Source organism: Miscanthus floridulus, chromosome 17 (assembly GCF_019320115.1).
Source record: "Miscanthus floridulus cultivar M001 chromosome 17, ASM1932011v1, whole genome shotgun sequence".
In the NCBI taxonomy this organism is placed as follows: Eukaryota; Viridiplantae; Streptophyta; class Magnoliopsida; order Poales; family Poaceae; genus Miscanthus; species Miscanthus floridulus.
The window spans coordinates 28,843,298-28,850,636 of record NC_089596.1 but is presented as its reverse complement, the minus strand read 5'-3'; positions in this window follow the sequence as shown (position 1 = coordinate 28,850,636).

The following is a 7,339-nucleotide window of genomic DNA, read 5'->3' as shown; positions in this document are numbered from 1 at the left end:
AAGCGGAACTTTGTCCCCAACGGCTACTTTCTCAGTGGGGCTTATAAATACAACCCCAACTGGCCAAATGGGGTGCGTGGAGCTGAGGAAACATATCAAGGGTGTTGATACATCATTTTAGTGATCTCCACTTGCATAGTGCTTAGTGTTTTATTAGGTGATTAGCGTAGGTGCTTTACAAAGTGCTTAGGTTGATTAGACCACCGCTTATGCGCTTGTTCTAGGTTTAGTCCTAGTGTTTAGTGAGGTTTGCATACCTCTTACCACTTGGTGCTTACACGCACCATTGTTGTACATCGGAGGGGCTTGTAGTCTTGTGAGATCACACCAACCGCGTTTGTGTTGTGGCTGCCACTGTGTACCGAAGGGAACAAGGCCTGCGGCGTTTTGGCCGGAAGCTTGATAGTGAAGACGGTAGGGAGCATCTGGGAGAGGCTTGCCGGAAGGCACGTTGGAGACCCACTTGCACGTGGGGAAGGCCCGAGGCTATCCACGGAGTTACCCGACCGGGAGATTGGCCCTTGCGAGGGATTTCTTGCGATGGGCTCCAATGAGGACTAGGGGGAAGCTTGCGCACTTCTCGATACCTCGATAAAAATACTAGAGTCATCAATGGGAGTTTGCATATCTCTACCTTGCACTTTAGCTTCCGTATTTACATTGATTATATTACTCCTTTTGGGGTAGAGATAGCAACACACTAGCAAAACCGTAGTTGCACATTTAGATAGTTTATCTATTGCATAGGTTTTCCTAGGGTTAGAAAAAGAGGCCATAGTTTAGAGTTAGATTCTTAAGTTACCTACTTCACCCCCCTCTTAGGCGTCCTGGTCCCCCGGCTCCGATACCAATTGAAGGGGGACCGTGACGCCTAAGAGGGGAGGGGATGAATTAAGCAACTTAAAAATCTAACTCTAAACTATGGCATCTTTTTCTAACCCTAGCAAAACCTATGCAATAGATAAACTATCTAAATGTGCAACTATGGTTTTGCTAGTGTGTAGCTATCTCTACCGCAAAAGAAGTAATATAATCAGTGTAAATACGGAAGCTAAAGAGCAAGGTAGAGATACGCAAACTCCCGTTGACGACTCTAGTATTTGTACCAAGGTATCGAGAAGCGTGCAAGCTTCCTCCTAGTCCTCGTTGGAGCCCCTCGCAAGGAATCACTCGCAAGGGCCAAGCTCCCGGTCGGGTAACTCCGTGGATAGCCTTGGGCCTTCCCCACGCACAAGTGGGTCTCTGACGTGCCTTCTGGCAAGCCTCTCCCAGATGCTCCCCGCCGTCTTCACTATCAAGCTTCCGATCAAAATGCCGTGGGCCTTGTTCCCTCAGGTACATGGAGGCGGCCACACCACAAACGCGGTTGGTGTGACCTCGCAAGACTATAAGCCCCTCCGATGTACAACAATGGTGCGCGCAAGCACCGAGTGATAAGAGGTATGTAAACCTCACTAAACACTAGGCCTAAACCTAGAGCAAGCGCATAAGCGGTGGTCTAATCAACCTAAGCACTTCGCAAAGCATCTACGCTAATCACCTAATAAAACACTAAGCACTATGCAAGTGGAGATCACTAAAATGATGTATCAACACCCTTGATATATTTTCTTAGCTCCATGCACCCCATTTGGCCGGTTGGGGTTGTATTTATAAGCCCTACTGAGAAAATAGCCGTTGGGGACGAAGTTCCGCTTTTCTACTATTGACTGGACGCTGGAGTCGTCCTGATCGGACGCGTCCAGTCGTCCCGACCGTTGGAGCCACGAACAACTGATCGAACGCTGCCAGCGTTCGATCACTTGCCACCAGACGCATCTGGTTGCAAGTTCGCCGCTCTAGAACCTCTCTGTACTCGATCGGACGCTGCTGTCCTACGTCCGGTCGATTTTAATTTGCCGTCAGCGTCCGGTCACTTGCTGAGTGTGTTGTCGGTCTGATGAACAGCGCCATCGGTGCGTCTGGTCGATTCACTTGTTCAGCGTCCGGTCGCTGCTGCTGACGCCTGCTGTTGCCGAGCCACTGGTTGGAATGTCCGGTCACTTTTCTCTAGCGTCCGGTCCAGCGTCCGGTCACTTCTGTGAGCTCGTTTCTTCGTGATCTTGCGTACGGCTTGGTTCCTTTCTTCGTGCTTGAACTTTGCTTGATATCTTGGGTCTTCTCTTGTTCTCCTAAGGTATTGCTTGTGGTGTTGATCATCGGATCATCATGTCGCCTTTGTCCAAGTCACGTCTTGCACCATATTGAACTACAAAACAATCACTTGCAAATTCATTAGTCCAATTTGGTTGTATTGGTCATCAAACACCAAAATTCAAAGTGAATGGGCCTAGGGTCCATTTTCCTTACAGCTATGTTGTCAAATTTGTTTTTAGTTTCTGTTTGTTATTTCAGTTTTAGAGTCTGGTGGCTGTGCTGTCAATTGTAGCTATTAATTAATTTCTATTTGAGTTTCATTAATATGTAATTTTTTGTTTTTCTTTGTTAATTTTTTAGTTATTAATTTCAGTTACATTTTTGGTAGTTATTCAGTTTTTAGTTTCATTAAATGATTTGTCTAGTCGGGGGGCTTATGTAATGCTTGTTTTAATAATTTGCCTCCTAGGTGGCAGGTTGTCTTGTTTTTGTTGTTGATATAATTGTTTTTTTATGAAATTGCCCTTCAGTTGATAGTTATTCGTGTTTTTGTGGTCCCTATAATGGTGTTTATGTTATTTTACCCCTCAGCTAGTCATGTTGTCTGGCCGCTACAATGGGTTGTATAATAACTTGTCGCCTTTGTTGGCAACTTATTCAATAGTTGTTCTAATAATTTGGCATAGTTGTTCTAATAATTTTCCCCTTAGGTTGCAAACCTGTCTTGTTTTCGTGCAACTACTCTTGTTTCCCTGCTCCTGCTTTGTATAATAACTTGCTCCACCAGTTGGTAGCTTATGTAGTGCATGTTCTAATTTCAATTTGTAATTTCAGTTTTAGTTTCTATTTTGCAATTTCAGTTTTTAATTTCAGTCTGCAATTTCATTTAGTAATTTCAGCTTTGCAATTTCAGTTAATAATTTTTGTTTGTAATTTCAGTTCTTTTAGTTAAGTTTTTTAGTTTTCGCATTCATATGTTTTAGTGCGGAGAGGAGCGGCCAATCTGCGGGGAGGAGCAAATCGGCGGAGAGGAAGAGCAGATTTGGATCGATGGAGTGGTGGTGGTGTTGCCGGTAGATTCGAGCGGATAGGAGGAGCAGATTTGAACTAGTTGTATAATAACTTGCCACCAGTTGGTAGCTTATGCAATCCTTACTATAATAATTTGCCTCCACAGTTGTTCAACTATAGTATTACGTTGTAGTAATTCCTTTGATATTTTTTGCCCCACCCTGCGCACCCCAGCTTGTCCATACTATGTAACAACTTTAGTTATTTCTTAAGTAGCAACTTTAGTATTACATGGTAGTAACTCTCATTTTCTTTTTTTCAATTGTAGTTTTTTTTGTAGTTGTCAATTTCAGTTCTATTTTATAGTAATTTAGGTTGTAGAGTTGTCAATTTTAGTCCCTTTCTGGTTATTTTGGTTTCAGTTTTATGTTTCATTTCTGCATTCATGTGTTTTAGTGTGGAGAGGAGCGGCCAATCTGTGGGAAGGAGGAGCAAATCGGCAGAGAGGAGGAGCAGATTTGGATCGATGGAGTGGTGGTGGTTGCCGGCAGATTCGAGCAGAAAGGAGGAGTAAAATATGACATAGTTGTATAATAACTTGCCCCCAGTCGACAACTTATGCAATGCTTACTTTAATAATTTGCCCCACAGTTATACAACTATAATATTACGTGGTAGTAATTCCTTTGATATCCCCCATGCTTGTCCATACTATGTAACAACTGTAGTATATTTTTAGAGTAGCAACTTTAGTATTTCATGGTAGTAACTCTCATTTTCTTTTTTTTTCAATTTCAGTTTTTTTTGTGGTTGTCAATTGTAGTTTTATTTTATGGTAATTTAAGTTTTAGAGTTGTCAATTTTAGTCCGTTTTTGGTTATTTTGGTTTGAGTTTTATGTTTTATTTCTGCATTCATGTGTTTTAGTCCGGAGAGGAGCTGCTAATCTGCGGGAAGGAGTAAATCGGTGGAGAGGAGGAGCAGATTTGGATTGATGGAGTGGGGGTGGCTGCCGGTAGATTCGAGCAGAAAGGAGGAGCAGATTTGAGCAAGTTGTATAATAACTTGCCTCCCAGTTGGCAGCTTATGCAATGCTTACCTTAATAATTTGCCTCCAAAGTTGTACAAGTATAGTATTACGTGGTAGTAACTCCTTTGATATTTTTTTTGCCTCCCAACTTGTGCATACTATATAACGAGTTTAGTATATTTTTTAGAGTAGCAACTTTAGTATTACATGGTAGTAACTCCTTTTGATATTTTGCCCTGAGCTTGTGTATACTATGTGACACCTTGTATATTTTTGGAGTAGCAACTTTAATATTACATGTTAGTAACTCTTTTGATAAATCTACTAGCACGTATTACACATAAATTACTACTGAAATAAAATTTTTCGAAATATATGCAAGTGAAGTCTAGTTTTGTTCGCATCGTCACTTAGAACACGCCGGTGTAGACGGAATTGAAAATGGATAAATCATTTAAAAGTTATAGCAATTAAAAAAATGTTTTGCTTTTTTTTTTTGCTGATGTCAGCATGCACGCATTAATGTCGGGCACATGCAGCGGCGGGTGGACGGGAGTGGGATCAAATCATTGTTACAGCTTGGACGGGAGCGGGTGGACGTCAGTTATAGCCAGCAGATAAATCTCTTACCTCAGCTTGCTTGCGTCTGTTGGTCCGAATCTGATCGAGCAATGTCGAGGCGCATGGAGGGGTCGCGCTATAACGCAGTCCAAAGGAGAATGTAAACACTACTCCATACAAGTCCTTTTGTAGCCTATCCACTCGGACTCTATACATTAATCTTGTCGTAAGAAGCACAATGGTACAAACGAATTTGATAGAATTTGTATGTTAGAGAAATAATACTTTTAAAGTAAGACACCCATTTGTAATGTTTAGATCATCTTATGTTGTAGGAAACAAATATAGGAATTTTCAAACACACACAAACACCGGAGGAAAACAACGAGTTGGTGCATGCTACTGTTGGTGGTTGTGCGCTCACCCCACTTCCTTTTATTCGGGTATTTCCAAGAATAGCCAACAAATTTGTCAAACCAACACGTATATATCCGGTATATATGTTAATTAGTTGCATTGCATTTTCACCATTTTCTTGCTATTCACATATCAAAAAGTATAGCTTATCGGCCTAATCTCAACACACTACACCAAGACTTCCTTAAGCCCATATAAATTGTCATTCGTCAATCGATCAACTAGGATCTTCCTTCATCCTTCAATCACACATGGGTGCATGCATAGGCATCGTATGTGTCTATGGCCTCTAATCACCTACAGCCATCCTCAACTATCATTCAAATCTTAATTCTCACTTGAACCTAAGGCTGGCTTGTATACGGACACAGACATAATGGCACGGCGTGACGTGCAGCCGGTGGTATAGACAGGCTTTAATTTAGGAATTCCCAACTTTAAATTTTTGGATCCGCCGCTGCTATTCAGAAGAGCCCTACCAAAGGGCTCCAAACATTGGCTGCCCATTGAAGAATTTCCTTTTGTTGCTAGGTATATTTTTTTTATTTTGCTGCCTGATGTAATAGTTACTCATCAATCTAAGGTATGTGTGAAGATCACTCTACAGTGAGAGCATGATTAATAATACAACCCAAGGTAGGATGCACATATATTTATGGTCATCTATTAGTCTATCCATATAGTAGTTGGCTAATAGGACATACTTCACCATTAATACATGGGTCACTTTCTTCTCTCACAAAGTTTCTTAAGGCTCATGCATCAATTGGATGTAAAGCCCACTTTTTTCCTCCTTAAGCTCACTTCCAACCTTTTATTATATTATATTATACTTGCCGCTTTTATTATATATTATACTATATTATATTGTACATCATATTGTCAAGGGCCTCAACTCCTAACAATGGAGGCCCCTGGCTGCGCAGATTATAGTTGGAGGTAGGAGATGGGGGCGCCAGGATATGGCTGGCACCCACAGCAGGGAGGTGAGATTAGAGATAGAAGGGAGATGAGATTAGGGATAAATCACTTCATTTCCTTCCTCAACTGAAAGCAGGGATTACATATATATAGGACTGCTGGCGCCCAGCTCCTAGTTCCTGGTGCCAGCTAATAACTATCAGCCAGCTACTACTCCTTGATCCCCCACACAACTCTCTTAATTGATCTTAATAACTAAGGCCCCTTGGGAGCCTAGACCTCCTTGGGTTCCTCCTGGTCAATCATGCTCTTGGGGGCCGCACTGGTTGCACCTCGTGCTCGAGGTCTACGCTGATAATGGCGGCCCCACATAACATCTCTCCCCCCCCCCCCCTCTAGGAGCAGCTCGTCCTCGAGCTGGAAGCTGGGGTAGCGATCTTGAAAGCTGTCAAGGTCTTCCCAGGTAGCAGAAGCCGCTGGGTCGCCTTGCCAATGTATCAGGACCTGACGAACGCCACGGGCCAGCCGGGTGCGTGATGCATGTTCAGGCACCGGCTGGGCAGCGCCATGGTGGATGGGTGGCAGAGCCGGCGGAGCCGCTGGCGGTGTGCCCACGAACTTCTTCAGGAGCCCCACGTGAAAGACGTCATGAAGACGGGCGCGGGGGGCAGCTTGAGATGGTAGGCCACTTCATTGATGACAGCAGCGACGCGGTAAGGCCCGTAGAAGCGGGGCCGAAGTTTGCCCTTGGTGACGCCGTGGAGGGAGGCTGGGGCGCGGTGGCATAGCCGGAGCCAGACCCAGTCACCCACCGCAAAGCAGACGTCCCGATGGTGTTGATCATAGGCCCGTTTGTAGATACTCTGGGCCTGCTCCAGCCGGGCGCGGGCGTCGGCCAGCAGCTCATCCTGCTATGTCATGCTCTTGGCCACCGCCGCTACACGAGTCTCCCCATCTTCGTAGGAACAAATGGAGGGAGGATCGTGGCCATAGACGATCTGGAAGGGTGTCAACTTGAGCGCTGTCTGAAATGTTGTATTATAGATGAACTCTGCCCAAGGCAGCCAGCGAAGCCACTGACGCGACCTATCTCCAGTCCAACAGCGAAGATACATGACAATGACCTTGTTGGCTGCTTCAGATTGGCCGTCGGACTGGGGATGGAAGGCAGTGGTCATGTGCAGCTTGATGCCTGATAGCCTCATCAACTCTTTCCAGAAAATGGAGGTGAACACAGGGTCTCTGTTAGAGACGATGGACTGTG